This window comes from Lepisosteus platostomus, chromosome 3, assembly GCF_059453375.1.
Source record: "Lepisosteus platostomus isolate fLepPlt1 chromosome 3, fLepPlt1.hap1, whole genome shotgun sequence".
Classification (NCBI taxonomy): domain Eukaryota; kingdom Metazoa; phylum Chordata; class Actinopteri; order Semionotiformes; family Lepisosteidae; genus Lepisosteus; species Lepisosteus platostomus.
The window spans coordinates 79,951,271-79,959,365 of record NC_142613.1 but is presented as its reverse complement, the minus strand read 5'-3'; positions in this window follow the sequence as shown (position 1 = coordinate 79,959,365).

Here is an 8,095-nt window from a genome sequence, read left to right as displayed (position 1 = left end):
TACAAATTGCTTGGAAATGGCTTTAAAACGTCTCCCAGACTCAGGCATCAACAATCTTTCTTCTGAGGGCCTCAGAGCTCATTTGATCTTGACATGGAGCCACAATCCTCAATTGCTAAGACCAAACCAGACCACAGGTTTCTGATGTTTATATAAGGCAGTGCCCTCTAAGTTACTCTAAGGATCTAATCATTTACACCTATTTTGGTACACCTGATTCTAATTTTAAGCATTTGATGCAATGAGGGGTGTACTAACTAATTCTGCTCTCCTTACTGTCCCCCAAGCCTGTCTACATTGTATGGGTGACAGGGCCTTCTCCTGTTATGCCCCCAAGCTCTGGAACTCTCTGCCCAAGGATATCAGTCACCTTCTCTAAACTTCAAATCCAGACTCAAAACCCTCTTCAGAAAAGCCTTTACTTAACTGGTTCCATTCTTCACCCTTCTGCTTTTCTTAGTACTACCATCCAGGTCTCCTCTGTATATTGTTTTCTTGTTTATTCTTTTTATTTAGTGTTGTCATCCTGTAAAGTGCTTTGAGAAGCCACCTTTAAAGGTGCTATATAAAATAGTTTATTATATAACTTTTTCTGTAGAAGAAAATTGATTTTTAAATGGTACAAATGCAAAATGATTTTTCAGTCTTATTTTTTAGTTGTTGAAATGACAATCAAATCATTTGGTCCAAAAATGTAAAAAAAAAAACTTTCCATGGGGTGTACTTTTTCACACCACTCTAGTGGTTGTGAAAAGATTGAGTCCCATCAGAACTATTCCATAAACCTTCCACAACTGAAAGGAGCTACAGAAAGGACACTTGGATAAATGAGGGATAGCAGAAATCTGTTCTGGGCTATTTTAGATGTATACAATATTAATGAGTTCAGTTTTTGTAGTGGTATTGGCCAGAGATGTTCACTGTATCTCCAAAATCGTAGTAATACTAAGAATATTTACGTCGAAGATCAGAGGTAAAATACTCCTGCTGAAATTGATTCATCAAACCACTTCTAGCCCAGAACAGATGTGGTGTTGGGGATTGCCTCTACATTGAAACTAAAATTAATAAAGGGTGGCACATCCATTCTTTAATTGACTTGGCATACAAATAACTGTTCCTAAAAACTGAACTTAAATTGATAAGTAATATGTACAGCATGAACAATGAAACGATAAATGGGCCCAATTATGTGCTTATTAATAGTGTTTTTTTTCTACAAAAATCATCTTACAACACCTTATCTACACAAGTGTTTGTGAAGTGGCAACGAGCTAAAGTGTTCTGGAACAGTATTTGCTCTTCCTCCTATGACAAATGTCCATATTTGGTTTTAGTGCATGCCAATGGAGTAGGGGACAGCTACTTTACATGTTTCCCTTTAATAGTACGAACAAATTTTAAAATGGAATTAAACATTCTGTGCATTAATATTAATTATTCCTTACCAGTCGGCAGTTTAAAATTCAGTATATTCAGAAACTACTCGGTGAATAGGGGAAATCGCCTTTTCTGCATTCACATAAAGAGATTGTGTGCAGCTTAATTGTAGATTAGCTCAGTAATATAACTCCTGCAGAGAATTGGTGTGTAATGCAAAACATCTTGCCTCTCTGTAGACCTAATTAAAATGGGTTTGGGGGTTGCTCACAAGAGAATTGCTGATAATCTGGCATTTTGAAGTGTATTTGCACAACTTTTGTTTTTAAATTGATTACATTTTCTCTAAGCTTTTAAAATGTTTGATAGTGGCTTCACAAAGTTCTTGAGGTAGCTTTCAATAATTAAAAGCTACTGAAACATGTCTAAGTGTCTCTCATATGGAGACTTTAATTTGACTGTTATAGATTATACTACATCTTTTTCCTTCTGTGTAGCTGAAGAAAGATTTGGCTACTACTTTTAAAAAATGATTTATATATGCAACCTACTGCATATTTAAGAAAACAAGCAAATCAATAATATGAAATAGATGTGGTTGTATAACCTAAATTATCTTAATTCTAATTAAATTATTTGAATCAAGCATGCAAGTAGTGACATCTGTCCCTGGATGATAGGTTTATTTTTTTTTAATTCATGTAAACTTATCACTGTAAGGTTCCTCAGTCACATAGCCTGCTTAGACCTGGTTGTCCCTCTAAACTGAACAACTGCTCAATGAGAAACTAAGTAGTAATCTACTGTGAGGCCAATGAGAGATTTTGAGTTTAGGGAGTGAGAAGGAAGAAAGTGTTGAGCATGTACTGTACGTAACTAAAAAAAAACTCAAATCCCATTCTGGATTTTCAACAAAGCATCTTAGTGATACTGCAAGCATATGTTAAAGATTTTTATGGTCTTAAGACAGTTCCAGTTTTAAGTGAAAAATGTTACGTATGACCAACTCGGAATAGTTCATCACACTGTAAAAGCCATCCCTCCTGTCAAGCAAAATAGTGGCAGTGTTATATTATAGTTCTGCGTCTGCTCAGGAGTGACCAAGAAGCCTGTCAAGACCTCCAGGAACATGCAGTTACAATAGAATGATACATTGCGAGTATTAATAGATGTTTGTCTGTAACCTGTAATTTCTACATTAGTTTACATCCTTCCTGTCGCACTTAGTATGCGTTCACATAATGGTGAAACTAGTGTACTAGAAGTCTTTCCAAGTGCGTCTGACTTATAATTTGTTTTTATTGTATCACTTGCTTTTCTTTTAAGCAGACAGGCTTTCTTCGATTGCAAGTCAGTCATTGGCAGCAATCAAATTCACCATTTGAGACTCATCCAGGCTTTTTTTTAGATGGACACAATGATTACTTGTTTTTTTTGTGTCTTGGTGTAGTCAGTCACTCACTTCATACTATCGTACATACCGTATATTTAATGTATATAGTTTCATGTCTTTTGGCTGTCAAAAGCTTTTTGTTAAAAAAGCAAATTTACTCCTTCAATAACTAATGCTAAAATTTATAGGAAGTCATTGTAATACACATCCTGTACATACATTTGTTAAAGTAGAAACAAAGAACTACTCATGGGTAAGGGAATCTTCCTCAGACTGGTTTGAGGTCACTAATGCATTGTCACAAGAGCCAGGTCTGGAAGTGTTGATCTTAGTCATCCAAATCGATTATCTAGACTCTGATATGATGAGAAACATGTCGAACTAAAAAAACAAGTGGCATGCAAGTCGCACAAGAATGAAAGGAGAACTTAATGACTGCTCATCGTGGGGAGGTGAAGTTATAAATACACTCGTGACCAGAACTGAACCCCTTACCCGGGAACATAGAGTTCAGACTCCGAATATATTAAATGGCTGCATCACCAGGAGGGTCTTCAAAATCGGTAGTAATCCAAGGATAAAGAAGTGCAAATTGAAATTAAGTTTCCATCTTTCCAAGACTGGAAAAAGTGAAGAAACAACTCCGAAATCATGTGCTTGAATCTTAGTGTATGGGATCTTTTGGGGCGGAGAATTCTGATTCTTTGCTCATTCATTAAGCTCATGTAATTGAGTTTGATATACTGGGCTTCCTTTTCTCATATTGGTTCATTTCTTAAGTTGTTTGTCCTTTCAGGAATCTTTGGCCATGGAGTTCTTCTGCAGTCACTTACTGTACTGCACTGCTGGGTTGAGTGGGGTGAGTGGGGGGTTGTTGCTTCTCTCACTCATCACATTCTGCCCTTTCTTTCTCATTTGGTAGTGTAAAGAATTTGCTCTGGTTGCACACTATAAAGGTGCAATGCTGTGTATTTATAAATTTTGGCAATCAATGATGTTCTTATGTTTGGTTACATCTATAAAAATATTTTTGAAATTATTTCACCACAATTAATACATACAGTACATGTGGGTGAGGTAGGTAGCTATATAAGAGCAGGTTATTTATTTATTGATGTCACATGTAATACTGCAGTATACACCCTTAATTGGTTTCTCTTTCACCTATACTGCATTAACACTGATATACATATACAGTATATGTTTATAACAAACCATTCACCCAACTGTGCTTCAACATAAGTGGAAAGCAGATTCTCTCTCAATGAGAGACAAATGGACATTTGAATGTGTTTGCAACCCTATGACTGTCCTGTACATCATCTTGTATTCTGCATTTAAAACTCCAATATTACTGTAGAACAGTACATTTGGAAAAAGTGTTATTACATACAGTGTAAGTAATATACTGGTTTGAACAGTAAGACATGGCATAAAAACCCTTCACGTGCAGCATGTTATTACTAATCACAACAATAATGATATTAAATGTATTATACGTAAACAAAGGTTTATTCCAAGCTGAAAAGAGAAGAGATGCAACATTTAATCTGTGGAGCCTTCTTCAAGTTTGTCTCAGCATGGAATAAACCTTTTACCTTTTTTTTTTTAAGTCTATGCGTGCTGACAGCTACTTGAACTAATTGCATAATATACATAGTTTGTCATTACTTCTTACATTAAATCCTTCCTCTGGTGTCTTCTAATAAATGGGTGCAGGATTTGTAGGCTAGTAATGTAATGATCTGCATGTGTTAAGCTCTCAAAAGGAAAGACTTTGATTTCCATACCAATGTCACCCAGTCTGTACTACTGTATGTCCAGTGCCATATTTGACTCCTGGCCGAGTGTGAGCAAAAGGGAAATGCCCAGCTTTTCTCTTATCAACACAGGTCCTACAGATCTCCAGACGTCTTGCAACAAAACCCAAGATTATCACCTGGGATTTGTCTTACAGCAGCCCCCCAAAATCTTTGAAGGATTGTTCTTCATATGCAGGCTGCTTTGTAAGCATGAGTGTTTTTGTTTGACCACAACACCTCTGCCTTGGACCTCATTACACATTTGACATTTTTCTTTGAATTGTTTATTTTGATCAATTGTTTATTCTCACAATTCCAGCTGCATCCTGCAGTTCCCTTGAAAGTTTATAGCTCGGCAGATCTGTTCTGAAGTTTTTTGTGGTGAGGATCTGAAATGTGCATTTTCTCAGAAGTCTATGCACTTTTCTCTGACCATTGAGGTGCTTATTTTTATTCTCTTTGGTGCTTTCAAACTGTTCCAGGGCAGTTGAGACTGTGGAGACTGAGCTTTTTTTCTATGTGAAGAATCTAATTGTACTTGACAATATAAATGTATGTCAGTTTTTCATATTGCAAAAATAAGATGGACTTGAAATAATGATTTCTGAAATATGAATGAAGCACAAATCACAGCAAACTGAAGTTCTGAAAAATTAAATCTTATTCCATATGCAATTCATGTTAATGCTACAATGTTATTCATTATAATCCTGGTATGAAAATGTAGAGATTGCATGTTAAATAGCCATACGTAGTGCTTTCTGGCCAGATATTGGTTGTATGAAACCCATTTTAAAATGCTTCTTCCTGTCTTAAATCATTCTGTGTTTATCGTTTGGATGTAGCCCATCATCACTGCAGTCAGTCAGACTTAAAGAGACAATGTTATTTGAAGAACTAAATAAAAATGTATTATGTTGTCGTTTTCTCTAATTTCATGTAATCTTTGAAATTATCCTTGCTGAGATGAAAGCTTTGCTTCCTCTGTTTTGTCAATTGATGTATCTTCAATATGTTACAGACAAGACAGCTGAACATTGTGGTTTTTGTAAATTATTGGAAGCAATGCAAAAATATAAAGCATTCACAATTGTAGTGCCCCAGGGTCTGTGTAGTGATTTTGCTGAGAAATGAGGCAGGTTGTGTAAAAATAAATGTTACGTATTTTTATAATATGATCAGTCAACACAAAAGGTTAAATTACAGTAAACAGAATTTAGAGTGCTTTTTAGGGTCTGGTCTGTTAATACAGTAATTACAGTTTTGTTAACGCTGTGTTAAAGAAGTGTGGGATTTGTTTTTTACTCTGAAAAAAGTCAGATGTAATGATGTACTTACAGTATACAGTATCTTATTGGTTATGTTTTCATGGATGCCTTAAGAAAACTTAACTATGATATAAAGTGTGTGTAATGCTGCCAATATAATGTTACTTAATCTTAACGCCTGTCTCCCTCATGATGTAAATTCCGGTACATCACTTCAAGCTTAATGTTGCTTATGGTTATAAAGAGTGGTAATGCACTTACATCATTACAAAATGTGTGGGTGTTTCACTCATTGCCATCTTTGATTCTCATTTGTCAAGCATTCCATATGACAATTTAACCTACTAGAGGATTTATGATTTTCAGGCTCTTGTACTAACTGTACTGGTGAAGGAGACATGCCATAATATTAAATGTGCCGTGACATTTGTAGGCTTATATACAAAAGCCCACACGTTATAAAGCGATGCACTGCAATAGGAGTCCACCCATTAACTGAGGTTGCCTTTCCTGGGTGGCTGTATGGTCTTTGACATATTTCATAGAGGTGATGCCCTTGTTTCATGCTAGTTACTGTGCTCAATGTGCTCACATTTTCATTGTAACATAAAATATTAATTTTCATCTTAAAAATCTTTTTAAAGTGGGGCTACTGATGCAGAGAGATCAGGGCTGTGGTTTCACAAGAGTTGTAGCTCAATGACTGCCCAGGGGTGAGGAAACTGCAGAGGAAGGGAACATTAAGTCATTTTGCTGTTCCCTGCCATGCTCAGATGTTCTCAGTGATGGCAGACAGCTTGTGTACTTTATTGAAGTAAAAAGAGTGGTTCTTTAGATTCAAGGGGCTCAATTATTTGTGTGTAAAACATAGCTAGTCTGGTGCAAAACAACTTTCTTTCAAATTAGACAATAACATATTATTGTATCATACTTTGTCAGGCCAGATAGAATAATAGTGTCATCTTGTTAAGAAATTTAAATATTTTCTGAGTGATTGCTTTGTTATAGCCATGCATATGGGTACAGCCTTTTTAGATTTGCCACATTCCTTCATCGGGGGTGACATTTAGTTACATTGCCTGCTCTCAGTCTTTATATTTCTGTAATACTGAAAAAACAAGCTGTCACTGACCTGAACCTTCTACATTTATTTTGTCCTTGGTGACACCAGTCTCCTTTGCATTCATTTTGATACTTTTAACTAGTACGAAATGTATTCCTGATTCCATTTTATGCATCCTGAAATGGTCTCTGGTGGTCTGAAGAGACTTATTGGGTGGAGGAACTGTTTGCACTCCCAGTGCATATACGCTGTGGGAATGAGGCTTACTTGAGGAGTAGGCCCAAGCCAGAGAAATGACTCTCAATAGCAGACTTGTATAAAAAAAACCACAGCCATTGTCTAAGGCAAGCTCCTCACCAAAAGGCTGGACTGGCATTCTGGATTATAACTCTTGAAATCCTGACTCCTAATGGCTACATCATTTCCCACTCAGTTCCTGCTGCTGTCTTCCATCATTTCCTGTATAAGCTTGCATTTTCCTGTGTCAGCCATGATGTCCCTACACCCTCACAACCACAAACCCACAGAAAAAAATACATAACTCACAACTATATACACATGTACATACTCAGATATTCTGGGTCCCTAATAAACTGATAGATAAATTGTTTCCTTGGGTTGCCAAGCAAGTAATATGTTAGTGCATTGTGTTTCGGGAGAGAGTAGCCATATATGTATTCAACCTCATACTCTGCTACAGTTGTAGAAACAAAACAATTGGCTTTGTGATGAAAGCAGCCTCACCCCCATGAGGAAATGATGAGGTCTCACATGTTTTACAAATGCTCTGACAGAAATACTGTCACATTGTGATATCTATGAACAGTAACTGGCATTTCTGTCTTCAGCTCTGAAATATTTGGAAGTAAAGGTACACATTCCCAGACAAAGATTTTGAAGCAGAGACAAACTGAATTCTAACTTAGAAATTTCCTGAAGAACTTCATTTGTATGAAGGGTAAGGGTATTAAGTCATTTCATCTAGAGTAGATCAGCCAAACCAACATAAATGCACTCTATTTTGTCTAAAATATACTGTACATTCTATTTTGTTGTTTCCTTTAATAAATTTCTAAAAAATATATAAATTAAACGTGTTTATATACTTTTCTCTTGTTTGCATTTGGATTTTAAAATATTTGGTGACCCCTTAATGCTGTCTTTTTGGTTTCCTCTTAGGTGGTGAGGC